The sequence below is a fragment of the Canis lupus genome, chromosome 20, assembly GCF_003254725.2.
Source record: "Canis lupus dingo isolate Sandy chromosome 20, ASM325472v2, whole genome shotgun sequence".
In the NCBI taxonomy this organism is placed as follows: domain Eukaryota; kingdom Metazoa; phylum Chordata; class Mammalia; order Carnivora; family Canidae; genus Canis; species Canis lupus.
Genome location: NC_064262.1, coordinates 1,462,292 through 1,488,654, shown reverse-complemented (window position 1 = coordinate 1,488,654; position 26,363 = coordinate 1,462,292). Strand labels below are relative to the sequence as shown.

Below are 26,363 nucleotides of genomic sequence, written 5' to 3'. Positions count from 1 at the left end.
TGGCATGGAGCCTGCTTCTCCCTCTGCCTGTGTCTCTGCCTCTTTCTCTTTCTCTCTCTCTCTCTCTCTCTCACTATGTCTATCATGAGTAAATAAATAAAATCTTTTAAAAAAAATAACAAACACGAGAAGTGTAGCTTCAAATTGCGTTCTCCATCTCGACCGAGGCATATACTGCATGTACTGCATATACTGCAGTCTGCCTATATAAACAGCCTCTGAACTCTGCACTTAAGATGTATGTACTTTCCTACACATGTATAATTCCTCCATAAAAAAAGAAATTTAAGAGCTCTCCCCCACCAAAAGGGGTCAGCAACAAGGAAGACAAGTTAACAGAGACTTCCAGATGAAAACAGAATAAGAGACCCTCAGATGCCAGAGCTACAAATGAGGTGGATCCCAAAAGGTCTAAGGCATCCTAACCAGAGGCAGCTGATACAGGGGTGGGGTAGTCAGGCCAACCTGGACTCCAGTCCTAACTCTGCCACTCACAAGTGTGATCTCAGGGAAGCCGTGTAACCCCTAGAGCCTTAATGTCCCCATCCACATAGTGGGCCGGCACCATCTCTGTCGCGGGTGACTGGGCTGAGAGTCTTTCGAGGCAGTAAGATGAGCTGGGGATTCCTTCTTAAACTGTGACATTTCTGCCACAACAGGCCCTCCTCTTTCCCCTGACACCCGATGTCACTGGCTACCCTGCCTCACCATAGGGAACAGTTCCTCCTGGTGTTAAGGCAGGTGTTGAGAAACATACCACATCAGCTTCATCTACAGAGGAAGTGCTCAATAAATATCTGATCAGTCCCTTTCCAGGAATAGCCTCCCCAGATGCACAGACGTAGGGTCTTGTTTGCATACTGGGCCAGGCATGACTGGGGACATCTGAGAGAGGCTGTGAGAGCAGGAACGGGAGGGCCCCACCAGCAGAGGCAGCCCCCCTCACTCAAATATTGCCCCAGGCAACAGAAAGCAGTTCCCAGAGCAAAAGACCATCTTTCACAAGTAGCTGAAATATGGATTTTATGAGAAATCTCCCTATTTTAAAATTTTTGGCAAATCATTGAAATTGTTTATAACACCACAGACTAAACAAAAGTCATGTCTGGGTTGCCAGATTGCCACATTCAAGCATGTCTCTACCACCTCTATGTTACAAGGGACACACAGAGAGGATGGCCAACTGGGCTGGGGTTATATAGTGAGCAAGTTGGTAGAGACCTGGGACCTAAAAGCTATCAGTCTATCTATCTCTCCATGTATCATCCATCTATCCATCATTCGCCATCCATCCATCCATCCATCATCTGCCAACCATTTATCATTTATCCATCATCCACCATCAACCACCATCATTCATCCCTCCTTTCCCCCTCCCTCCAATCAACCATTCCTGCATCCATCCATCATCTCTACATACATACAAGCATCAACCATTTATTCATTCACATATTTGTTGAGTGTCTACTGTATGCCAGGTTCCTTGATCGAAGCAGAGGACACAACAATGAACAAATAAAATAAACAGATGAAAACAAGCAAATCTTTCTACCTAAGCTACTATATTATGGGGGGAGCTGACATACAAACATTAATTCATAACGTATATCAGGAGGTGACAGGGCTGCAGAAAAAAATAAAGCAGGGAAGAAGTAGAGAGTGGTTGGGTGGAGTTGCAATTTTCAATAGGTTGGCCAAGGAAGGCCTTGCTGAGAGATGGCATTAGAGGGAAGACCTATAGGAAGTAAGGGAGAGGCTGGCAGGGGAAATATCAAGGGTGAGTCCTACAGCTTCACTATGGGGGAAATGGTAAGGAGGCCAGGTAGGGAGAGACAGCAGGGTGGGGGTCGGGGCAGAGGAGAAGGCAGGCATTGTGAGCATGGCTTTCAATAGAGGCAGGACCTGCTCTAAGATGTGACCAGGATATCTGTGCAAGGGGAGATGGGCTAGAAGGGAGTAGGAGGGAGAAGGAGCTCAGGGAAGGAGGATATTGTAGGACAGCAGGTGAGAGATAGCAGTGGCTGAGAAGATGGTGGAGCAGCAGAGGTGGGGGAATTAGTCTAGGTATACCAACCAGGTGAAGGTGGCCAGGTGTGGGGTAGTGGAGGCATGAGCGGCATCAGGAAGGCCCCAAGCCTTCAGGCCTGAGCATCTGAGAGCAGAAGGTAGAGCAGGGTGGGCACTCAGCCCTGCCATATGAAGGTAGAGATGCCAACCTGGTGTCCCAAGTAGAGCTGTGCAGGCAGCAAGTGGCATTCAGGGAGGAGTTACGTCAGATTCCCTGGGCTTGGGATCCCTGGGTGGCGGCGCCTGCCTTTGGCCCAGGGCGCGATCCTGGAGACCCGGGATCGAATCCCACGTCGGGCTCCCGGTGCATAGAGCCTGCTTCTCCCTCTGCCTATGTCTCTGCCTCTCTCTCTCTCTCTCTCTCTCTCTCTCTGACTATCATAAGAAAAAAAAAAAAAGATTCCCTGGGCTTCCGCCTGGGCCAGCACACAGTGGTGCTGAATTCAGCTATCTCCCCTGGAGGCCAGGGCCACAGCTCACCCTTCTTTTCAGGTCAGCCAGCATCAATTCTTTCCCCATGCTAGGCTGAGGTCAGCCTCCCTCAGACCCACTCCTCACCCAATGAGCTTCTTGCTACAGGACGCACAGACATTTATCCCATTACGGGATAAAGGCTGCTCAGGCAGCTCTTGGGAAGCCAGAGCAGGGGGAAGCTCTCACTCCCCACCTCAGGATGTCCAGCTTCAGCAAATAAAAATACAGACCTTCAAATTTCACATTAACAATGAATAATTGGATGGGATATTTCACTAAAAAAATTGCTCTTTGTTGATCTGAAATTCAAATTTAACTCAGAGTCCTTTGTCTGGCAACTCGACCCATAACCCTCAAGGGACAGGCCACACAGAGGCCAGAGGCTGGTGGCTTTGAAGCCTCCCTGTGCTCAGTCCCTCCCAGGGGCTGTGCATGAATCATCGGGGCCTCACAAGGACCTGGGATGGAGGCATCATTTTTCTCCTTTGAAGATAAGGGAGTTGAGCCTTAGAGAGAAGGCAAAATCTGTGAGGGATTCATGGAGGTGAGGAATAGGAGAGGGACCTGGATACAGAGTACCTGGCTCCAAAGTCCATGGCTGGCAGCTTACCTAGGACTTAGAGATCTCAATCCTCTCCCCAGTGTTGGAGGTGAATGGAAGTCCAGTCATGCACCCAGAACACAGACTCACAGGACACTGGCAAGTGCAAAGGGTTGTCCAGGGGTTGGTCAACACCAAAAAGGATCAGTAGGGACAATGAGAAGGCATTTGAGAACTATGGGTGCCTCCCCTAGAAACATGACATGGAGAAGACCAGTGTGGATCTCTGAAGATCTCTGAAACTGCATTTGTTATTTCCCCTTATAGTTCCCATCAACACTTCTAATGTCATTATGTTCTTAACTGTGTTCCCACCAGCCCCCAGACTGTCATCATTGCACATGACAGTAGACACTACCCTTTACTTTACTCAGGGTAGAGTAAAGATGGCCCTGATCCTTACCCCTTCTTTCTACCCTGCCCTCTACAATGTGATTGTGTACCTCCTCCCATCAGTTTACCCCATCCCTTTAACTAATAGAATATACCGGAAATAACACTGGGCCCGTTCTAAGACAAGGCTTCAAGAGGCTTTGCATGTTTCTAATATCAGTCTTGGAAGTCTGTAACCAGAATGAAGGCCACTGGAAGGGTAAGAGGCCCCATGAAGAACATCTCCACCATCACAACTGAGGCCTCAGATATGTGAGTGAGTCCAGCAAAAACAGATCGCCTAAATTGCCAAGCCACAGAGTTGTGAGCTAAATAAATGATGGCTGTTAGAAGCCACAAAGTTTTGGGGTAGTTTGTTATGCAGCAAAAGCTAGCTGATACAGCCTCCACCTTCTCTCTGTTCCTTAGGTTCAAAACTTTTGACTCCTCTTTGACTGCCAAGAGCCCCTCACTCCATGTCTCTGCTACCAGGCCTCTCCTTCCCACTCCACACTGAGGGCACTCCTTTACCTGGGCTAGCCAAGATCACACAGCTAGCACTGAGCCGACTAGGATTCAATGCCCCACACTCTGTCTTCAGAGCCACCTCTTTTTTTTTTTTTTAAGATTATATGTATTTATTCATGAGAGACAGAGAGAGAGAGAGAGAGGCAGAGACACAGGCAGAGGGAGAAGCAGGCTCCATGCAGGGAGCCCGATGTGGGACTCGATCCCAGGTCTCCAGGATCAGGCCCTGGGCTGAAGGCAGACGCTAAACTGCTGCGCCACTGGGGCTGCCGCAGAGCCACCCTCCTAAATGTCCTCTGAACACCCACTACACAGCAGCGCTGTCAGGTTAACATGTCCTTAGGTTCCCCACAAGACCCTGAGCTCTGCCAACCAGGTAGAGGGCCTGCCTTGGTCATCTCTGTTGCCCCAGGAGCAAGACTGAGACCGGCTGTGTACGGAGGGGGAGGGGGCTCTAAGGAATAATCGTTAAAGATACAAATGATACATCCAGATGGAGTAGTGGTTAAGGGCAGGAGCTCTGCAACGAGCTGCCTATGTTTAGATCCGGGCTCTGTGCTTCAGAACTGGCTGTCTTGGGCAGGTAACTAATCCCAATGCCTTGTTTTCCCTATCTGTAAAATGGGGAGACCAGTGCCTTCATCACAGAGTCGTTTGTAAATAGTGAATGAAGTGAATACTCAGAACAGTTGGTGTTTAATAGACAACCCCGTGGATGGTGAGGGGCCTTGTGCAAGCTCACACAGCAGTGGCAGAGGCACGTGGCTCGTCATGTTCCCCACTCATCCTTATTTCATCCTTAGGGACATCTTGAAATGTGGGTCCTGCTTCTGGACCCCTGAATCAGGTCTCTGTGTCAAGGGCCCTCTCCCTCCTCCTGTGGCGTCAGCCCTCCCCCATCCTGGTCCACTGCTGGGACTGGGCCATCCTCCCCTGCTCCCTCAGCCTGTCTGCTCCCCTCTGACATCCTTTCTCCCTCCAGTTCTCACCTCCTCCCAGGAAATGTCACTGTGACAACATTGATAAATATTTATAAAGGCAGCCGAGGAGATAGGGCGCAAACAAGCCAAATAAATAAGCACATTTTAAAATACTGTGCTTGACAGTTGACTTCCCCTGACTGAGGATCTATGTGTGTGTGTGTGTGTGTGTGTGTGCGCGCGTGCGCGCACGCACTCTTGCCCAGGCATGTGCACATGCACACACGTGTGCACATTCATGCACAAGCTGCATGTCCTCACACATCAACTCACAGACTGCTAGCTCCTTCTAGGTCATCCGTGGGGATCAGTGGAAACTGTTCCCTCCACAGATGGGGAGCCTGAGGCCCCAAGAGGGATGGGCTTGCCCAGGATGCTCAGCAGGACAGTGACAGGTGGGGAGCTTCCATCCAGGCCAGCTTCATGTGTGCTGAAGTCCCCGCTTGGCCTGGTGTCTATAAACAGAGAACAGCTGTTAGCAAATGCATTAAGGGATTTCATGTTTACTCTGCTCTTATCTGAGGCAATAACTGTGGGTTTAGGGGAGATAGCCCAGGTCTGTTGCACAGGCCTGCCTGGCAGCAGGGCGTCTGCGCTGGCTTCTGCACACATGCTTGAGCCGCCTGCAGCATCCCAGCAGGGTATTTTCAAGGAAGGACAGTTCCCAGTAGGGCTCAAGCCTGGATTATCCTTCTCGTGGGACCTGCAAGCAGGCTCCCCTATGTTTGGGAGGAGGCCTGGAGCCTTGGAGAAGTCCTTTCTCTAACCTGTGAGGTTTCTTAAAAGGCCCCAAAGCTAACAGCCTCTGTGTGGATTCTGTGATTACCATTCTACCCCCGAGGACGAGGAAATCCAGACCCATCTATATCTAGTTCACAGAAGATACTAGGCTTTTGACTCCTCCACCCACAGTAGCTCAAGGAGAGGCAGGGCAGGGAAGGGGGTCACCTCTGGCTGATATTGATGAGCACCAGGTGCCAAGCTCCTCAGGAAACTCATTCACAAAAACCCTACCACCCAGGCCTTATTATAACCACCCCCCCCCCGCCCCCAATTAACAGGAAGAAGCCCGGGACTCAGAGAGCCCCAGGGAACCAGCCAGCAGCAGCAGGGAGCCCAGCAAGGATGCCAGGTGTTACTACCCTGTGCTCAGGGGCGCCCACTTGCCCACTTACCACCCCGACTGAACGGGGTGGAGCAGCACCACTGTCAATAGATCATGTTTTCAGAAGAGAGCCCTGCCTCCAGGAGTCTAGGTCCCCGGGGATGGGGACGCTGGTGCTCAGGCTTCCTGGGCAGGAGCAGCTGCCCTTTGCCGTTGGGTAGGAGGCCAGGCCTGTGTGGGCCTCAGCAAGTCCCACGGTCCCAAGGGTCCCAGGGTGCCAGCCAGCAGAGCTGTGGGGACAGGACATGCAGGGAGTGGGGCGGGTGGGACAGCAGCCTCTGCTGGATACCCTGGTGCCTTCTCCCTGGATCCCCCTGAGGCAAAGGCTCTCATAGCACCTCTCCCCAGACTCAGCTCCCTCCTGCCCTGCCCCTACCTTGAGTCAGCCTCCTCGCCACCCCCTCCCCCTTCCCCTCCACCCTCCCCCAAGAAGGCTCCTGGCCATGGTGGAGTCTCCCTACCATACACAGTGCCCACTCTCACTCACCCTCATGCCTGCTCCCGCCTGCCCTTGGGCTGGAAGCTGCCCCTGTCCATCCCAATCCCTCCACTGACCTGGGCGGGACCTCAGACCTGACCTCCATTATCTTTTTTTTTTTTTTTTCAATTTTCTTTATTTTTTTCTTTCTAGATTTTTTTTTTTTTTTGGAGTTTGATTTGCCAACATATAGCATAACACCCAGTGCTCATCCCATCAAGTGCCCCCTCAGTGCCCATCTCCCAGTCACCCCATCCCCCACCCATCCCCTTCCATTACCCCTTGTTCGTTTCCCAGAGTTAGGAATCTCTCATGTTGTCTCTCATATTTCCCACTCATTTTCTCTCCTTTCCCCTTTATTCCCTTTCACTATTTCTTATATTCCCCGAATGAATGAGGCCATATAATGTTTGTCCTTCTCCGATTGACTTACTTCACTCAGCATAATACCCTCCAGGTCCCTCCACGTCCAAGCAAATGGTGGGTATTTGTCGTTTCTAATGGCTGAGGAATATTCCATTGTATACATAAACCACATCTTCTTCATCCATTCATCTTTCGATGGACACCGAGGCTCCTTCCACCATTTGGCTATTGTGGACATTGCTGCTAGAAACATCGGGGTGCAGGTGTCCAGGCGTTTCATTGCATCTGTATCTTTGGGGTAAATCCCCAACAGTGCAATTGCTGGGTCGTAGGGCAGGTCTATTTTTAACTCTTTGAGGAACCTCCACACAGTTTTCCAGAGTGGCTGCACCAGTTCTCATTCCCACCAACAGAGCAAGAGGGTTCCCTTTTCTCCGCATCCTCTCCAACATTTGTGGTTTCCTGCCTTGTTAATTTGCCCCATTCTCACTGGTGTGAGGTGGTATCTCATTGTGGTTTTGATTTGTATTTCCCTGATGGCAAGTGATGCAGAGCATTTTCTCATGTGCATGTTGGCCATGTCTATGTCTTCCTCTGTGAGATTTCTCTTCATGTCTTTTGCCCATTTCATGATTGGATTGTTTGTTTCTTTTCTGTTGAGTTTGATAAGTTCTCTACAGATCTTGGATACTAGCCCTTTACCTGATAGGTCATTGCAAATATCCTCTCTCATTCTGTAGGTTGTCTTGTAGTTTTGTGGACTGTTTCTTTTGCTGTGCAAAAGCTTTTTATCTTGATTTTATTTAAATTCTAGTTAACATATAGTGTTGTATTAGTTTCAATGGTAGAACCTAGTGATTTGTCAGTTGCATATAACAACCAGTACTCATTACATCATGTGCCCTCCTTAATGCCCATGACCCAGTTACCCCCTTCCCCTGCCCCTCTCTCCTCCAGCAACCATAAGAGACTCTTAACTATAGGGAACAAACTGAGGGTGTCCCCCAATAACTTTAATCTTCACAAGCCCCCTTCACCTGGTGGTACTGCTCTGGGTGTGCAGATGTGGGCACAGTTTCCTGGAAGGGGAGTGGTGTGTTCTGAGGCAGCAGCCCCAGTGAGAGAGGCAGAGACACAGGTAGAGGGAGAAGCAGGCTCCCTGCAGGGAGCCCGACGTGGATCTCGATCCCAGGACCCCAGGATCACGCCCTGAGCTGAAAGCAGGTGCTCCACCACTGAGCCCCACCCCAGGCATCCAGTAACAGTTTCCTTTCTTTACTTCTTTTTTTATTTCCTGATCTGGGAGGTGATTTTTTTTTTTTTTATAATAAGGAGGTTATTTTGGAAGAACAAACAGCAGCGTGAGCCCCTACTCTGACCTCGCTGGGACCCCTAGCAGGCCCCCTACCCTCCTTCATGTTCCTTGTCCATGAAGAAGGGCAGTGGCACCAAGGTCCCTGTAGCTCCCCTCCTGGAGCATCCCCTAGGCCTCAGACAGGTCTGTCTCCCCATATGTTCCTTTATTATTCCTTTGTGCCACCAATGACTTTGGGGCCCTGGGGCAGCTTTCCTAGGAAGGAGCCTTGCAGGGGTGTTGTATGGGTGCTTTGTTGGAGGAGGCCAGCTAGAGGAGGGGAGCGAGGGATGGAAAGGGAGGGGGAAGCTGGGAGGGACAGGTTTCAGCTACATCTGCCTTTGCCGGATCCACTGAGCAAATGAGCCTGAGTAGCCCCAGAGCCGTCCCAGGTGGGGAAGGTAGCAGGATTGGAGTTTTGAACCCACACTCCATGTCAGCTCATCATTGGCTGCAGACCATTCACCCCTCGCAGGGAGGAGTGCAGTCACAACCCCCCAGGGACCCTCGGCAAGGGGGTGCCTGTCGCCCCTGAGTGATGGAAGAAGGGGAAAAGGGGCAGCAGCAAGCTCCTTAGCAGCCACCATCCACATGCCTGGGGTTAAGCATGGAGCACCACCAGCATCCACTGCTGAGCACCCCCATGCCTGGGTCTGCCCGTCACCAGGCCTCGGGGAACACACATGTTCCGAGGACTGAGGTGGCAATAGGCACAGAAAGGGAGGTAACCCCAGCTCTGGCATTGAATGCCGGTTGGCCAGCTCCGCAGAGAAAGCCTGGCCCCATCCACTCGGCTCCTGCTGGCGTGGTCCACACAGACTCCCAGCCCCCTCCCTAGAGCTGAGAGCCAGCAACGCCCAACTCACTGCCCCCAGGTGCCTGCACCCCAGTCCACCTTGGGGGAGCAAGTACTCCGTCATGCATCCGGGACGCCTTTGGCAAAAGGAAGACACACAAAAGACACCCAGAGAGGATGCTGCAAAGCTTAACTGTCACTGATGCTGGGGTGGCCAGGACTGGGGAGGCCGGGCTCAGGGGAGCTGCTTGGGCTGCTCCAGGGCTGGGCCCCAGCAGCTGGTGGCTGGCAAGTCTGACCCCTCTGGGCTCGTCTTTGTCTGCCCCCAAACCCAGGCCCGAGGATGCTCCAAACATCCAGCTGTGCTGGGTTCTGCAGGATGAACCAAAAGCCCAAGTACCTCCCTGACCCCTCCAGCCATCCCACCCCTGCTCCCCTTCAGCCCCAGCAAGGACCCTGCCTCTCGGGTCTCCCCAGCCCTGACCCTGCAGCTGCCTCTTGGCCTCCCCACCTCCCAACAGTCCCCTCCGTAACATGGCTAGAAGAGAAAAGGGGCCCACAACCCTTCAGAGGAACACGGCTCAGCCCTCCAGAGGAGCCCCCAAACCCTCCCTACTCCCAGCGCCCACCTCTCTCCCCAGCCTTGGTCCTGTCACAGAGCCTGTGCACTTCCCTGGCAGAGAGGAGGAGGCCTAGAGCATGCCGCCCCTCCTCCTTCAGTGCCCTTCTGGAAGCCTGCAGACACCCAGGATACAGTACTCCCCAGAAGGAGGACCCAGGGGAGAGGATGGAGCTGGAGAGGTACAAGATGTCGTGGGACCACGACTGAGAACGACAGGCCTGCCATTCCTATAATGAACCCGGTGGGGGAGTGCTCTGCGCCGGGGGGACATCCAGTGCTACACACACACGCACACATAGGTACCAATTCAGGCCACAAACACACACATGTAGATGCACACACCCAAGGCACAGACACACATAGAAATAAGTATAAACGCAGGAAGCAGGATACATGCCATAAAAGCGTGTCCTCAGAGACACACAATTTAGACACAAACACATAGACACACATAAGGTACACATGTACTCGTGCTCACAAAACACACAGAAATAAATAATATACAGGCACATGCCTGCATGATACCAAGGACATAAAAGCACACACACACGTGCAAATGCGCATATAAAACCTGGCCACAAACCGAGGCCGCTCCAGACACACACTCCTGCACCACGTGTACTGTATGCAGTCTCCCTCCATCTCTTGCTTTCTCCGTCTCCCTCGCTGCCCCCCAACTCCACTTATACACTGGCTCACCATTGTCATGAGACAGCCCAGAATAGAGGGTCCCCCACCTCTGGCTCCCCCTCCCCTTCCCCAATTAGCCCTGGAAACAGGGGCTGCTGGAACTGCTGGAAGAGCCAATTCAGCCTGGGCCCCGGGCGTGCCTGGAGCTAAGAAGCACCTGTCACTTCGAGGATCCCTCTCAGCTCACTGACATCTCCCGCCCCAGCACAGCCCAGAACGTCCACGGAGCCAGCGCCACCACATAGAGAGAGGCAGGAATGCTCCCTGCAGGAGCCTGTCCCAGCCCTCCCATAGCCCAGAAGTCCTCCCCACAACTGTCCATCCACCTAGCAAATATTTACTGGACACCTACTGTGTGACAGGCACTCACCAGGCTCTGGGGACGAGATGGGGAGCAGAGACAGACAGCCCAGCCCTCATGAAGCCGATGCTTTAGTGCCAGACAGACAAGCTCATCAAATCATCACAAGATTGATGGTTGGATTGTAGCTCCACCTGGAGTGACCCCAACCTCGGAGAAGTCAGGGTAGCTTTTCCTGGGTCTGAAGCATCTCACTCACCTGGGTGAGGCGGGATGAAGAAGATTCTGGGAGGAGGTCACGGGGAGTACACAGGCCTTGGCCCGGTCTGGAAGGAGCGAGAAAACTGGGCAGCCGCATCTTTCCCTCCTTGGCACTTAGAGCTGCCGGCTAGGCGGGTGCCTTGGGTCACAGCCCGTCCTCTGAGACCCTCACCACTGGACCACATGGCTCTGGTCCTTCATGATCCGGAATGCTGCACAGCAGTTCTGGGAGCTGGGATGGAGGCTTTGAGCTGGGAGAGTCATTGCAAAGATGTGGAAACTGAGACCCCAAATCCCCAGCACCAAGGCACCAGGTCATAGTAAGGGAAAGAAGCATCCAAGAAACAGCCAGTTAGCCAGAGTACCTTCTAGAGAAGCTGGTCCAGTCTTCTGGTGCAGTTGGGGAAACTAAGGACACATCCACTCTCCCTACCCGGAGGACAGGTGGGCAACAAGGGCAGAAATGAGACTGGCCTTGAGGGACTGAAGGGGTCCCAGTGGGGCATGTATGTGGGTGCATGTATTCACACGTGTGGAGGGCCAGGGACGTGAGGCAGGCATTGAACATGGACAGTGCCTGTTCTGATTGGTCAGCCCTCATACCACAGACCTGGTTGATGTTTAGCAAAGCACCCCGGTCTCAAATCAGACAGCGGGCCCAGGTGAGGCTCTAGGGAACATCTGGTAGCTGGGCTAGCTGGGACAAGGAGCCGTGGCCACAGCAGTCCAGGCACAGAGCATGTGTGGGCTGCCAGGTTTAGGGCCAGTGCTGAAGTGCTGAAGTGGACAAGGACAGCAGGAGTCATTGTGTGAGGAGCTTCCTGAGTGGACTTCCAGGAAAGAGCCACTGCTGGGCTTCTGTGCACCCAGAGCAGGTAGGAGAGGCCGTGGCAGAGAGGTCCTGATGATACATGGCCCAAATACCCTCTTGAGTGCACAGTGCTGGTCAGCAGACCCTGTCCTGTAGAATCAGAGGGCCCAGGTCCCCTGAAACAGGCTGAAAATTCAATCATGGGGGCCGGGCTGCTGCACAGTCATATGGGAGCAGTGCTGGGAGGAAGGGGCTGCCACTTGCCTTGTCAAGAGGGACAGAGCCTTCTCTTAGGAGCCCCTTGTTCTCTAGAGGGCACTGCTTGTTCACTGAGCATAAATAACAATATAGCAGCTAGCTTTCGCTGCATAACAAACCACCCCAAAACTGTCTTAAAACAATAGCCATTTCTTATTTAGCATTCCATTCTGCAGGTCAGCTGGGGGCTGGTCTGACCTAGGTCTTCCACACTTTCCCAAGTACCTGTGATCAGTTCAAGAGTGGCTCACTGCCATGTCTTGATGGCAGCAGTTCTGTTGGCCATTGCACCTTGACTCTCCACTTGGCTTCTTATTCTCTGGCTGCAGGTTAGCCCAGGCTCATCCCTAGGACAGTCTTGGGTTCAAGGGTAGCAAGAGGGAGCAAGCTCCAGCATGCAGGTGATTTTCCAGTGTCTGCCAGTGACGCATTTGCTGATGTCCCATTGGCCAAACAAGTGATGTGACTTGCCCCCAGGGCAGAGGTGGAGAAGTAGACCCTGGCTGGAGAAGAGGAACCACAGGGTCCCATTGTGAAAAGGAGCAGGACTTGTGGCCATTTCTAAAATCAATCAATCAATCAATCAATCAATCAATCAATCAGGGGACCACACCAGAAGACATAGATGGGATGAGGTGGCCCCTTTCGACCACCTAGGGGCTGCAGCCAGATGCCCAGAGGGGTGGGGCTGGCAGTGCACGTGGGGGAGACATCCCAGGTATGGCACAGGAGGAAGCAGCAGGGACTGTGGCTCGGTTGGCTGGCAGCCCTACTGGGCACCACCCTATGCTGTCATGTGAGAACACGGGCCCAGTGCTCCCTGACCTCCCATGTTTCAAGAGAACTCAGATATCTACGTGTTTATGTGAAATCTAATGAATCATTGTCAAGCAATTAAAATTTTCAGGATACTACAGAGTGTATTCATACACAGAAATACTTCCGTAACAACAACACGGAGCAAAGGAGCCACCAGCCCCGCAAATGGAGCTCACAAATGTGACTTTGACTTTTAGTGAGAGGCCACAACACCTGCATCCCAGCACCTCTCGCCAGAGGGCTCGGCCTAGTGGCTGGCTCCATGCAGCAAGCATTTCCCTGGGGCCCTACCGAGGCGCAGGCAACGTCCCCTCTCTCAATCTGCATGGGTGTCCCCCAAGGGAAATACATGTGGAGTGTCGGTGCACATGCTACAAGGAACTTCGACCTGAATAAAAATTAAAAAGCAAAGCCCATTCCACCAGGGAGACGAAGCCAAATCTGCAGACCGGCCGCGACCCAGGGAGCCGCCCACCCTTCTGCTCCAGGGGCGTGGCAGGGTGGAAGGCTTGCCGGAGCCGGGCATGGGAGCTACACACCGTAGCACCTGGTGGTGAGACGTGTGGGACAGAGGAACTGTGCCCGAAGGGTTACCATGTGCCCACCCTTCTTGCACGTGCCTTCTATTTATTAACTCATTTAGGTCAGACTTTGCAACAACCTGGTGAGGAAGGATCTATCATCATCATCATCATCATCATCATCATCATCCCATTTTACAGAGGAGGAAACCGAGGGGAGGAATGGGGAGGTGAGGCTGTGGCATCCAGGCTATGGCCCTGAAACCCTGCTGCATTTTGTCTCTCGAGTCAGGGGCTGACATATGCTATCTCGTGGGGGCTGACATGGCCTAAAGGGGGCAGCTCCCAAATGGCCTCCACAGTGAGGGGTGCGGGGGGATGCAGATGGTGGGTGGCATCAGGCAGGCCCAGGTGCGGGACACCCCTACAGTCTGGCTCTGGTATTTGGCAGGCCGCGGTGCTGTCAGAGTGGCCTGATGCTGGGGACAGAGAGTGGGGAGCATTCTGCTCATTGCAGGTGGTCTCCTCTGAGGCTCCTCTGAGGCTGCTCTATACCAGCCAGGGATGTTCTTCACACACCTGGACACTGTAACCCGGGTGAGGCATCTGGGTTGGAGGGACTGAAGGGATGCAGACATCAGTATTCATCAGTACTGGCTCCCAGCTCAGCCCTGGCGGCCCTGGGTCTCGGGGTATGAGAGGCACGCTCAGGCCTGGCAGGATGAGAAGGCCCAGACTCTGCTCCCACCCACAGTGACCACGTTCAGGGGTGCCTGAGGGACACAAGTGGTGATGGACATGGCCAGAGCTGGTCTCCCTTGCGGTTGCCCTCCCAGCAGGTTGGAAGCATTGTTCTGACGGTGTTAGGGACACAGGATAAGACAAGGCAAGGTGCAGAGGCCCAGAGGGCAGGTGGAGGGCCAAGGTCAGTGTGGCAGGAACAGCTGGGTTACATATCAAGAAAGCTCCCAAATCTCTGGCAGCCTGCACTTGGGGCCTCGCCCAGCAAGGCCTCCCGGGAGGTGGGCACCAGGGTGTGGCCTGAGCTCTGTGCAGCTCCATTTCCAGTACAGGCGTCCCTGTACCAAGAAGCAGGACAGCTGAAGCTGTCCCTCTGGCTCTTCTGCAATGAGGCCACGCACAATGGGGCTTCACCTGCTTTCTGGGTCTTAGGCAGCCCTGAGCAGGCATCGCCCCTCGTGGCTCCCGCAGGTATTCATTCTAGCGTTCCCCAAACCCAGCCCCACCCAGCATAAGGTCTGGTCCATGCTTCTTGCAGGGAGGCAAGGGTCTGCTGGCCTGGGGCACTGTGCAAATTGTGGGGTCCAGTGGGTCCCAGGCAAGGGACAGAGTCTTCCTGGGGAAGTAAGAGGCTCAGAGGTCAGTGTGCGGGGTAGGAGAAGCCGGGGTTATAGCAAGGGTGCCAGGGAGACCAACATACCAACTGCAGGCCGCCTGGCAGGAATAGAGAAAACCTCTGGCCGGGCCATCGTCTGGCGCCTGGTAAGGATCCAAGCATCTCCCACACCCCCTCCCCCTGGGAGGGACCAGACAGGCGGAGAAAGACAAAGCACTTTTGTTCGTGGTCATGTTCATCAGGAAGCCAAAGTTACCCTGGTTCCACCTGAACAAAGCAGAGAGGGCCAGGAACCTCCCACGGGGAGCCCACCTGGGTGCCACCCCTGTGCCTGGAGTCTCCATTTGTCACCTACACAGCTTCCGGACAGCTCATCAAGCTCAGGCAGGCACACGGGAGTTCAGAGGCTGCACATCCCGCAGGCACATCCCTCCAGGGGCCCTTGACCCGCCGCCAGGACAGCCAGGCTTGCTGTCCCAGAGCCGCCAGAGCGGGGGCCCTCCCTGTGCCCGCCGCTCCCAGCAGCCTGCGGGGGCCGCCGCGGACAAGCCCACTCTGAGTTTGGGAGAAAATGAGGAGCAGGGGAGCTTAGGTCAGCTTCTCGAGGAGGAAGAAAAGAGACCAGAATCCTCGGGACCGCGAAGGGGCGAGGGCGGGCGCCGCGTGGCAGAGACAGCGGGTAATGGGAAAACTTTCTTCAATTATGTGAAGAAGAGCGAGAGCGCGTCAGCCGGGCTACAGGCGAGCAGGAACCGATAACGGTGACGGGGAGAGGCAGCCGCTTAATGGGTTTTTCCCTCCATCAGTTAACCCGAGCCAGTGGCCCCAGTGACAGCGAGGGGCGAGGCGCTGGGGGAAGGGCACCGGCTCAAGGGCCCCTCTGTGCTCTTTTCCTGTCCTGTGCCTGGTGACAAGGGTCTCAGGGATGGGGTGTCGGGCTCTTGTGGTCAGTTCACCCACCTGGGAGGGGCCACAGGGCTTGGCAGGAGGGGCTGCCCGGGCACCCTGGCTCCCTACCTGAGGGCACCTGCCCGTGGCCACACACAGACGTGACCACTCACATCCAAGTCACACGTGCACCAACTGTCATACACAGATGCCCAGACCCAGACACGTACAGACACACAGCTGGGCAGGCAAAGCACATCTGCTCACGCGCTCTTGTGGACACACACACACTCACTCCCGGAGATTCACACATCCAGACACCAAGCACATACACACGTGTTCACAAAACACACTCCGACATGCTGCTCACCAAACACTCAGACGTAGACACAGAGATTCACTCAAATGCACATGAACACACAAGGACACAAATCACACATGTGCACACACACATACACAGATGCTCACACTCAGAAACACATAGAAACACTTACACACTCATACACTCACCACACACTCAACATTCAAAAATACACACACAAATCATGCTGCAGACACACACCCCGAATAATCCCCCTCATGCAGACACAGTGACCAAGCCCCACTCCCCACAGGCAGGTCTGCAAAGCCACACACACTGTGGCCCCTGCTCACACCCACCCAATATCATAGTCTTATAGTGTGCTTCTCCCTCACCACCTGCCCCCCGCCTCGCCTGGCCCTCTTGTCTGGGATAGGCTCTCTCCCTCCCCATCAACCTCATCTCACCCCACCCATCCAAAACTCATCCCAAGGGAAAGAAACCCCCCCTCAGCACAGCTCTGACTCCAACAGGCCACCCTCCCATTCACTGAACCTCTGCGGCCCCGGGCAGTCTTGATCTCGGGGCATCCCACCCACCCTGAGCCCACACTGACTTCCATTCCTCATTCGCCCATTTAGCACATGTGTCCTGAGGACCTATCAGGTTCCAGGACTGTATTCTATTCAGGATACTGCAAACAGCATGGGCCAAGCTCCCACTTCATGAGACTTGCGTTCTACGAGGAAGACAAGCCATGTGCAGGAGCCGAGATATTGAAGCGGAGCCTAAGCATGTGCAAAGAGATAATTACCACACAAAAGCAAAACACAGCAGGTGAGGCAGGGACCTCGCAGGGTGGGGGTTATTGGGTGCTCATGAAAGGGCTCGCTGAGAACAAGGCAAGGGGCTCCAGGCAGATGGAATACCAGTGCAGAGACCAAGGGGATCAACCCAGGAACACTGGGGCGTCAGCTAGAAATATGACCAAAGGAACAGATCACACACCACGGGAGGCAGAACGGGCCTGGCACCAGGAGACCACCCAGAGGCTCTGGTAGTGACCTGGCCAAAAGCCAGGCATGCAGGCAAGAGACGTGGCCGAGTTCTGGGTATACTTCATGCCAGAGCCAAGAGGTTTCCCTGATGGATGGGCATGAGAGCAGAAGGCAGCAAATAGAAGGAAGCTGGCTGTGGCCATTGTCTGAGACAAGGAAACCTGAGATGGGGACAGAGGACAGGAGTCCCCCCTAAGACACTGTAGTAGGTGGGACAGTGCCCCCTGCAAAGATATCTCAATCCCCACAATATGTCACCTAACCTGGCAAAAGGGACTTTGCAGGTATGATGAAGTGAAGAGCACTGAGATGAGGAGATTATTCTGGATTATCCAGGGGGGCTTAATGTCATCACTTGGGTCCTTGTAAGGAGGCATAAGGAAGCAAGAGGGTCAAAGAAGGAGAGAGTAAGGCAGATTGGAAGCTGCTTCACTGGCTTTGAAGGAAGGTGGCCCAACAGCCAAGGAACGCAGGGCCCTCTGGAAGCTGAAAAGGCAAAGAAACCAATTTTCCTCTAGAGTCCCAGAAGGAACATCATCCTATTGACACCTCGATGCTAGGACTTGGACCCCCAGAATTGCAGGGAAGGAACGCGTCGCTGAAGCCATGATGTTTGTGGTTATTTGTTACAGCAGCAGGAGGAGACCAACACCGACTCGGGGATGGTAAGAGACAGCGGGTACTGGACTATGTCCAGTAGGGGATGGTAAGCAGGACCGATACCCACAAGTGTGGGGTTCTGTGGAGGAGGCCCAGCGGAAGTTGTAAATTTGAAAGGAAAGACCTCCTCAGGGTGGCCGGAGGGGCTGTTGGAAGCCCTGGTGCTGGGTGAGGCCCCGGAAACCTGTGTAATAGACACGGGAAGGGGACCAAGCCTGAGCACGCACCCCAGGGTGAAGAGGTCAGAGAGGAATGAAACCAGAGGAGGAGGCCGACAAGAAGGGTTTCTCCTGTAAGTCAAGTGGAGAAAGTGCTTCAAAAGCAAGAGGAGATTAGAGGAAGTGTGGTTTATCCATCCGTGCAGCAGAAACCACTCAGCAACAGAAAAGAATGCATCACTGATAACAAGCGCAGCGTGGGTGAGCCTCAAAACCACCGTGCTGGCGAGACAAGCCCTTACGCTAGGGGACGTGTGCTGTACGGTTCCGCTTACAGTCACTCTGGAAAATGCAAAATGTCCTGGAGTGACAGGAAGCAGACCAGGAGTTGCCTGGGGCTGTGGCTGGGGGCGCATGAGGGGATGTTGGGGGCCGATGCCGGCGTTCTATAGCTTGAGTGTGGCGGTGGTCACGTGGTGAATGCCTCTGTAAAAACTCACTGACTCGCACACTTCAGTGAATGCAATGTATTACATGTAAATTATACTTTTATAAAGCTAACTTTAAAAAAAAAATCAGCAGAGGGCACGATCCACTTCAACTTCTACCGATAGATGAAGTAGGATGAGGCTAAGAATCCCTGACCCTATGCCACCATTTGGTGAATACAAGCCAGACAGAAGTGGGTTGTGATTGTCCAAAGCCATCAGGACAGTCTGTCACTGGGACCAGCAGTTGGCCCAAGCACAGGCCCGTGACCCAGCAATGGGCAGTGCTCTGTGGGGAAGTCACCCAGGGGTTTCTACAAGAGCATCTCTCCTAGTATAAGATTTGGCAATGCAGGAAAGTCTTTTGTTCCCACCTTTTCCTGCCCCAGGGGGATGCAGTCAGGTGACCATGGGATGCTTACTGCAGTAGGCACCTTCCGACCACAATAAGAGAGCAGGAGAATTTGGGGGACTCTCACACCCAGTCTGGTTTTGTAGATCCCCAGGACAACCTCAGACTGGTTACTCTCCATTCTGCGACTTCTACACACCCATTTTTTGCCCAGGAGGTCAATCCCCACACATCCCAATCAGCCCAGCTGCTTCCCAGTGTCTCTGGCAACCAAAAAAAAAAAAAAAAATTCTAATATTGTCTAAAATGGGGGGACCCTAAAAGTTCTGTGTTTGACTACTGAATCTGGCAACTAGAAAAAGAAGGGCAAAAGAACATGTCAGAAAAGCTGAAAATAGTTAAGCTAAAAATGGAACACGTGAACTTCCCAAAACCTTGAAATACATAAAAAGCAAATAAGATGTTAAGGGGAACAAAAAGCAGAAACCAGAAAAGAAGTTGCCAGAAGCAAGCCTGAAATTGCTAATTACAACAATACATGTTTAGCTTCTTGTTTTACAGTAAGTCTAAAGCAAACCTGATTAAAGAGTCCACCTTTTCATATCGAGTAAAACAAAATCAAGCTAAATATTGTTCACGAGAGACATTTCCAAAGCAAAGTTACAAAAGATAAATATATACTAGGGTATAAAATTAAAAGGAAAGCATGGGTCAGATATTAATTTCAGATGTAGCCACAGAGGAGACAAAAAGCATTACACTGACAAGGAACACCAAACTGTCATGAAATTGTATGCACCAAATTACGTCTCATTTAAATATAGAAAGTAAAATCTCGTAAAAATATGAGAGAGTTTGGTGAATATACTAATTGAGGACTATAATTCATTTCTCACAATCTTGATAGACCAAATAGGCAGAAAGGAAGAAGGCAGTAAAGATTCTGAGTAATATTATTAACAATGCGTGTGGGTGTGTTTGAAGGGGAGGGGTATGTATTATAAAATTTGAACCTCACAAACAGAAAACGTGTCTTCCTTTACAACATCCCTCGAATAAACTGGCCAGATATTTCACCATCAAAGTATCTAAATAAATACTTTTAACAGAAAACAAAAGCAGAGAAACTGTAAGGATAACATTCTCTGGCCTCAATGCAACATGACCAAAGATTTCATTTTTAACCACAGAAGTTTCCAGAAAGATCTTTCAGAAAGTTTAAGGACAACTTGAACAAATAGAGACATGTGCCTTATCCTTGTTTGGCAAGATTTAATCTTCATATGGTATTTATATAAATTCCACCCAGACTGACCTCTCAAGATGATACAATTCAACTTGAAGTCCAAATGAGATTTTTATCTTTTTGACTTTGAAGAAATCATTGCAAAATGGACCAGAAAAATTTAGTTCATGAATGGACAGGGAAATGTTGAAAAAAAGTCAACTGAGGAGGTGCTTGTTCTCAGATATTAAAATCCATCATAAAGCCATAATCCATAAACGTGTGCCATTGATGCGGAGCCATTAAGCCCATGGAATGGGCCAGAGCGTGAGGACACGGCCAGGTGCTCACACGATGCTCCCACATGACAAAGGGTCTTTCTAGGCAATGAGAAACAGTGGGTCAAGGCGATAATAAAATGAAATAAATTCCAGGAAAAAAAGGCAAACTAACTTAAAGACAAACCATAAAATATCAATGAGTGTCTATAAATCTTGGGGTGGAAAATGCTGTACCTAAGCATGACATCCAGAGCAAAAATCACAAAAGATTTACAGATCTGACTACAAACATCTTTAACTTCTGTATGTTTTAGTTTAAACAGATGAAACAAAACAAAATGAAAAAGAAAACAAAATGAAAAGGAGGTGATGAATTTGGGGAAAGGACTACAATCTATTGTATCCAGGTAAGGGGTTAATATTCTTAACATATAAATAATCAAGGAAGTATTAACATACAAATAGAAAAATGAGCAGAGTATGAACAGTTTGCAATAGGAAAAATAGAAATACCAAAAGGCATTTGAAAAAACTGTCAGCCTCATTAGTATTCAAGTACATGCAAATTAAAGCAACCAGCTATCATTTTTCACCTATAAAATTGGCACTTTATTATTACTATCATTATATTCAATGTTAGCAAGGGTATGGAAGTATGGGCATTTGTACTTTCTTGGTGGAAACATAAAGTGGTAGAATTTTTTAGAGGGCAATTTCATTTTCCGTATCCGAGCCCATTTTGCATACCTTTTGACCCACCCATTCTTCTTGGAGAAATTTGTCCTAAAAAAATAATGAACTACAAAGCTGTTGATTGCAGTGTTTTTTGAATGGCAAATAAGTAGCCTAAATGTCAACTAATAGGCAATCATTGGTTATATAAAGTCATGTATTTTCATACAGCGGAATTCTATGCCACCATCAATAATGATATCATACAAGTACGGACACCATAACTGTATTGTGAAGTGAAAAGAGTGATTAATAAAAAGCACATACCAATAATTTCCTGGTTTTTGTAAAGAAAATAAGAAAAGATGTACGCTAAAATATTAACACCAATTATCCATGGCTGGTGAGATTGTGAGCAATGTTTACTTGCTACATTGTGGTTATTTTAATTTTAACATTTTCCTACAGTAAACATACATTAATTGCTAAATAAAAATGAATGTTTAAAGAGCAACAGGGGCAACAGGGGCTTGGATAAATTATAATACAATCACAGTCACAGTCAATGGCCAGGAATATTTTTGTGGCAGAATTATATTCGTTGATATGAAAAGATGGTCATAGTACATCATTCAATGAAAATAGAACATTACAAAACAGTGTGTGCGCTATAATCTCATTTTGTTTAAAAATAGAAAATGTGTCTATTTATATGCATAGAAAAACGGCAGAAGATTATAAAATGAAATATTAGGAATAAAAAAAGAAATATTAGGAATAGTTATCTCTGGTGGGTACAGTGGAGTGAGTCTGTTTTCGGCTCTGTGGATCTCTGCATTTTCTAAGTTTTCTGCAGCAAAAATGTATTAATTTTATTATTAAAAATTACATCCATCAAGGGATCCCTGGGTGGCTCAGCGGTTTAGTGCCTGACCGGGGTGTGATCCTGGAGTCCCGGGATCGAGTCCCACATTGGGCTCCCTGCATGGAGCCTGCTTCTCCCTCTGCCTGTGTCTCTGCCTCTCTCTCTCTCTCTCTCTGTCTCTGTCTCATGAATAAATAAAATCTTTTAAAAAAAAATAAAAAATTTAAAAAAATAAAAATTACATTATTTTAAAGAAAATGTTCACACCCTCACATCCCATAATTCTATGATTTTTGTCCCAAGGAAATAGCCCATGCTTATACTTGTTTCCTCAAGCCAGCAGCTCTCACCTAGGAGGATAGTGTCCCCCAGGAGAGTTGGCAGTGCCTGGGACATTTCTGGTTTTCACACTGGGGAATGGGAATGCTAGTGGCTCTTAGTGGATGGAGGCCAGGGATGTGGCTAAACATCCTACAATGAGCAGGATGGTCCCTACAGCAAAGAACAGTCAGGCCCCAAATGTCAATCATGCTGAGGTTGGGAGACCTGCCTTATATCATTATTTCTTTTTTACTACTTAAAAGACAAAATATTCCCCACCACCCTATCTTGAATCTTTCAAAGAGGGTCACAGTCAGAAAAGCCCAGAAGCTAAAGGCATCTAAAAAGCCCATCCAAACTTGTCCTCTATGCACAAAGAAGCTTCAAAGGCTCTGGTTCATAACCCAGGAACACTTCTCAGAATCACCAACCCTTCCACCCTGCACAGACTGCAAAGCCTCCACAGCCAGCTCCCCCGTGGCTCCCAGTGGCTCCTAGTGGCTTTCCAGACCTTACCCCACCCCTTCAGCTCTCTGCCAAAGTGGCCCCCTTTCCCCAGCATCTCTGGCTCTACTCCTTTCTGTTCATGCCTGGGATCCTTCACCACACAGACAGAACAGGGAAGCAAAGACAATACTTTTTTTTTTTTTTTTTTTTTTACTGGAGGGCAGGAGGCACTTACTGTGCATGCCAAATAACACATCTGTAGATATATAACCCAATGAATAAGAAAGAAATTAAGCTTTGCTAATATTTATTATATGGATTGACTTTAGGATATGTATATAATTTATACATAAACAAACATATATTGGGGGTGCTGTACTCAAAAAAATAGTTTTTGGCGAGCTGTGCAACTCAAATCATTTGAAGGTGACTGGCATGGAGGAACAGGAAAAGGAGGACCTGTGCTCTTTTGGGGGTAGCCTGGGATAGAAGGAAGAATACAAAACAACAATAACTCTTGTCCCCATCACAGTGTGATTTTCAGAGTAATTCTGAAATGTTTACCACCTAGCAAAAGCTCATATGCATAAATTCTACTTGCTTTGTGATTCAGAAACTCCTTCCTCTTACCCCAAAGCCATCCTGCAACTGAGACCATAGCACAAGGATGTTCATCTTCTCATCTTCCGTTCTGGGCCATGGCTTGTCCCTTCCCCAGGCTGTGTATGGGATGAGGGAAAGTGGCTTCTGAATATAGCAATGGCCAAATCTAATTTTTGCTCATCATTTTATTCCTAGTGCCTAACACCACAACAGCCACTTAGGCATTCAATACATATTTGTTAATTGGATGGATAGATGGGTAGACATACAGGTGGCTGGATAGATGGAACAATGGGTAGATACACAAAGGGAAGAATGGGTAGATGGTGAGCAGATGGACAAATGAATGGATGGATGAACAGATGAATAGATGGGTGGATGAACAGACAGATGAGTGAGTGGATGAATGAATAGACAGATGGATAGACAGGCAGACAGAGAAGTAGATGGACAGATGATGAATAAATGGATGGATAGATGGATAGATAGATAGATGGATGGATGGTCAGGCAAACAAACAGATGGACAGTTGGGTAGGTGATTGTGTAAATGGAAAGAAGGATGGATGGAAGCCAGTTATTGTCCTGAGATTTGATTTAAACTGCTGTGCAATCAGCCTTTCTTCTATCGTCTACTCCTGGAGTGCACCATTGGACCAGAGAAAAAGTTGGTGGCTCCTGTCAGAAGCAGACCCACCTCAAATCCTTAGTGGCTAGCATAGCCAACAACAGCTGCTGCAAGGGAACCAGAGCATGAGGTTGATGAGATTAGCAATCAAATACTCTTTGAGCTTCAGTATTTCTGCCTATAAAATGGGACTAGTACCATTACTTCTAGGATTGTCATGAGCATTCAGTGATATAAATACAGCCCCTAAGGGATGCCTGGGTAGCTTAGTGGTTGAACATCTGCCTTCAGTTCAGGTGGTGATCCCTGGGGTCCTGGACATATAGTAGGCCCACCACAGTAAATGGTACCTATAAGGACAAGCTGTGAGAAATTAAAGGAGGTCTCTAGCCTCAGAGGTGTGTAAAGGTCTCCTAGAGGAAGTGACACCTGAAGGATTAGTAGGGATTTCCAAGAATGTGAGGTATGTGAGGGGAGGCTGCCCCAGGCAGAAGGAAAGCCTTTGGGAGAGGGGGAGGGAGCACAGTAGAGGATGCTGCCAGAGAAGTCTGCAGGGGTTCTTGCCAGGCACCGAGGTTAGGTCGTTAAATTCTGCATCTATTCCACCCCTATGAATAATCTAATCCATCACAGTGTCCCTTTCTCTTGCCAGTGACTGGTTTAGGATGGGATGTGTGACCCTAATCTGACCAGTGAGACTTTAAAAATTTATGGGAGGATAGAGATATTGCTGGAAAAGACTTCCCCACTCTTAAGAGGTACATACATGTGAAACAGTATCTCCCTGCTTGGTTGTTCTTGGGTCTGGCCATCCACCTGGGACCACAGAAGATCCACCCAGAGGGGAGGCACAGCAGAGGAAGGGAAGACCTGAACCCTCAATGGCTTTGCTGGGCTGCTGAACTAAGCAGCCTGAAACCAGCTCAACCCCTAAATTTTCTTTCCACCGACTAAATTTTCTTTCCACCGATAATAAATTCCAACACTGTTTGAGCCACAGAAGCTGGATGTCCTGTTACTTGCAGCCGAGACATGCTACCTGCTACACCAGACTCAGGAGTCAGGACTTGAACCTGCAAAGTCTTCCTGCAACCTCCTCGTCACCAGTCCTAAGGAAGGTCTCATTCTTCTCAAACCCCAAAGCATTAGCCGTGGCCCATGAACAAGTGTACAGTCATACCTCCATCCCTCCAGCCGATGGGAACAGACACACAGGTTCTGTGTAGAGCTGAAGCCCTCCCCGCTAGCATGCAGAGCTATCTGTAACCTGTGGCCACGTTTTCTCTTTGTCTATCATCTGGTTACGGGAGACTCACCATGAAGATATAAATTACCTCCTCCTGGGTCGAATTTTGGACTTGTTTCCTGCAGCATACCAGGCTCTGAAGATAGCACCCTCTTGCAAGGAAACTTGCTCATGGGAGGTTGCTACAGGGTTTCGAAGAAGGGAAGAATGTGTCTCTGTAGACAGGGAGACCCAGCTGTTTTCAGACAGCTCTTCTGAGTTCAATAAGATGCCCCGTTCCAATTCTCAGTATTCCTTTCCTTTTCAATCAGTGCCTCAACATTTATGCAACACATCTGTCATGGCTGTTCATTCAATTTGTGCTGGGATTCTGCAACCCCATGATCAAATCTGGAGTCTTATTTTCAGCTACCTCAGCCCGTGGCTACAAAGGAAAAGAGGTTGTTTTAGGGATGTGGCTGGAGCTCTTCAATCCTGTGACTGTCTCGCGCTGAGATTTTAAAGCCCTGATCTCATCAAGCTCTCTCTGGAAACCTCCCTGAAGAGCCAGAGGCAACCAGCCAGTTGTAGCATTCTTGTGGCCGTCACTCCCATACTCCAGGTCTCACTCAGGACTTCATCCCAGGAAGCCACATCCGTTACCTGTGGGTGACATGATGGTCCATTTGTTGACTTCAAGGTTGCCTTCTCCATGTCCAACAGAAGGCAAGTTCCATGAAAACAGAGACCCTTTCTGTCATTTCTACCCTAAAATAGTACCGGCTACAGAGTAGGCACTAAACCAGTGCAGAAACCTCCTCCTAGCCAGTCTATGGAGGAACAGAAATGTATGGGCTCATATATCCAGGACAGCATAAAGGAACTGGCCTTGAGCATAACAAGACCCCAACCCCAAGAAGCACAAGCTGTGCTCTCTGCCCACTTAGCTCACCACCAGGACTGACATAAGGACGGCGTGGCCTGAGGAGCCCTGGGGTCCTCCTGACAGGGGGCACTTGCTTCCACATGTAAGATTTCAGAGGGACTTGGACTGGCCCACCTTGAGCCCGAGATACTCCTGGACCCCACCATGTAGTGAAGTCATGTCCAAACCAGACCCCCACCTCTGAGGCCAGGGCTGTGGTCCCACCTCATGGGATGCGGTTGGGGTGGCTCCCAAGGACGGGTTTCTGTTTGAGTAGAAGAGAAGAGGGGGTACTGAGCATGCACATGTGAACACACATGCACACATGCATACGCCATGCACTCACACGCACACACGTGCAGACAAAGAAACAGATATCTTAAAAAAAAAAAAGAAACATATCTTTTACTCAAAAGAAAGAATTGGAAATAATTTAGCTATTCCTC

The 26,363-nt window shown here is 50.2% G+C and overlaps 1 long non-coding RNA gene across 1 annotated transcript in view; it reads right to left on the bottom strand.

The window, feature by feature from the left end:
- Nucleotides 1-2,520: 2,520 nt before the first annotated feature.
- LOC112660384 (uncharacterized) overlaps nucleotides 2,521-26,363 on the bottom strand; it is a 42,162-nt gene continuing 18,319 nt past the window's right edge. The window contains exons 3-7 of the long non-coding RNA XR_004807578.2: nucleotides 25,084-25,437; nucleotides 23,168-23,256; nucleotides 12,350-12,627; nucleotides 11,054-11,335; nucleotides 2,521-5,477 (exon numbers count right to left, since the gene is read on the bottom strand). This is a non-coding gene — a long non-coding RNA (uncharacterized LOC112660384). The remainder of the gene's footprint in view (nucleotides 5,478-11,053; nucleotides 11,336-12,349; nucleotides 12,628-23,167; nucleotides 23,257-25,083; nucleotides 25,438-26,363) is intronic.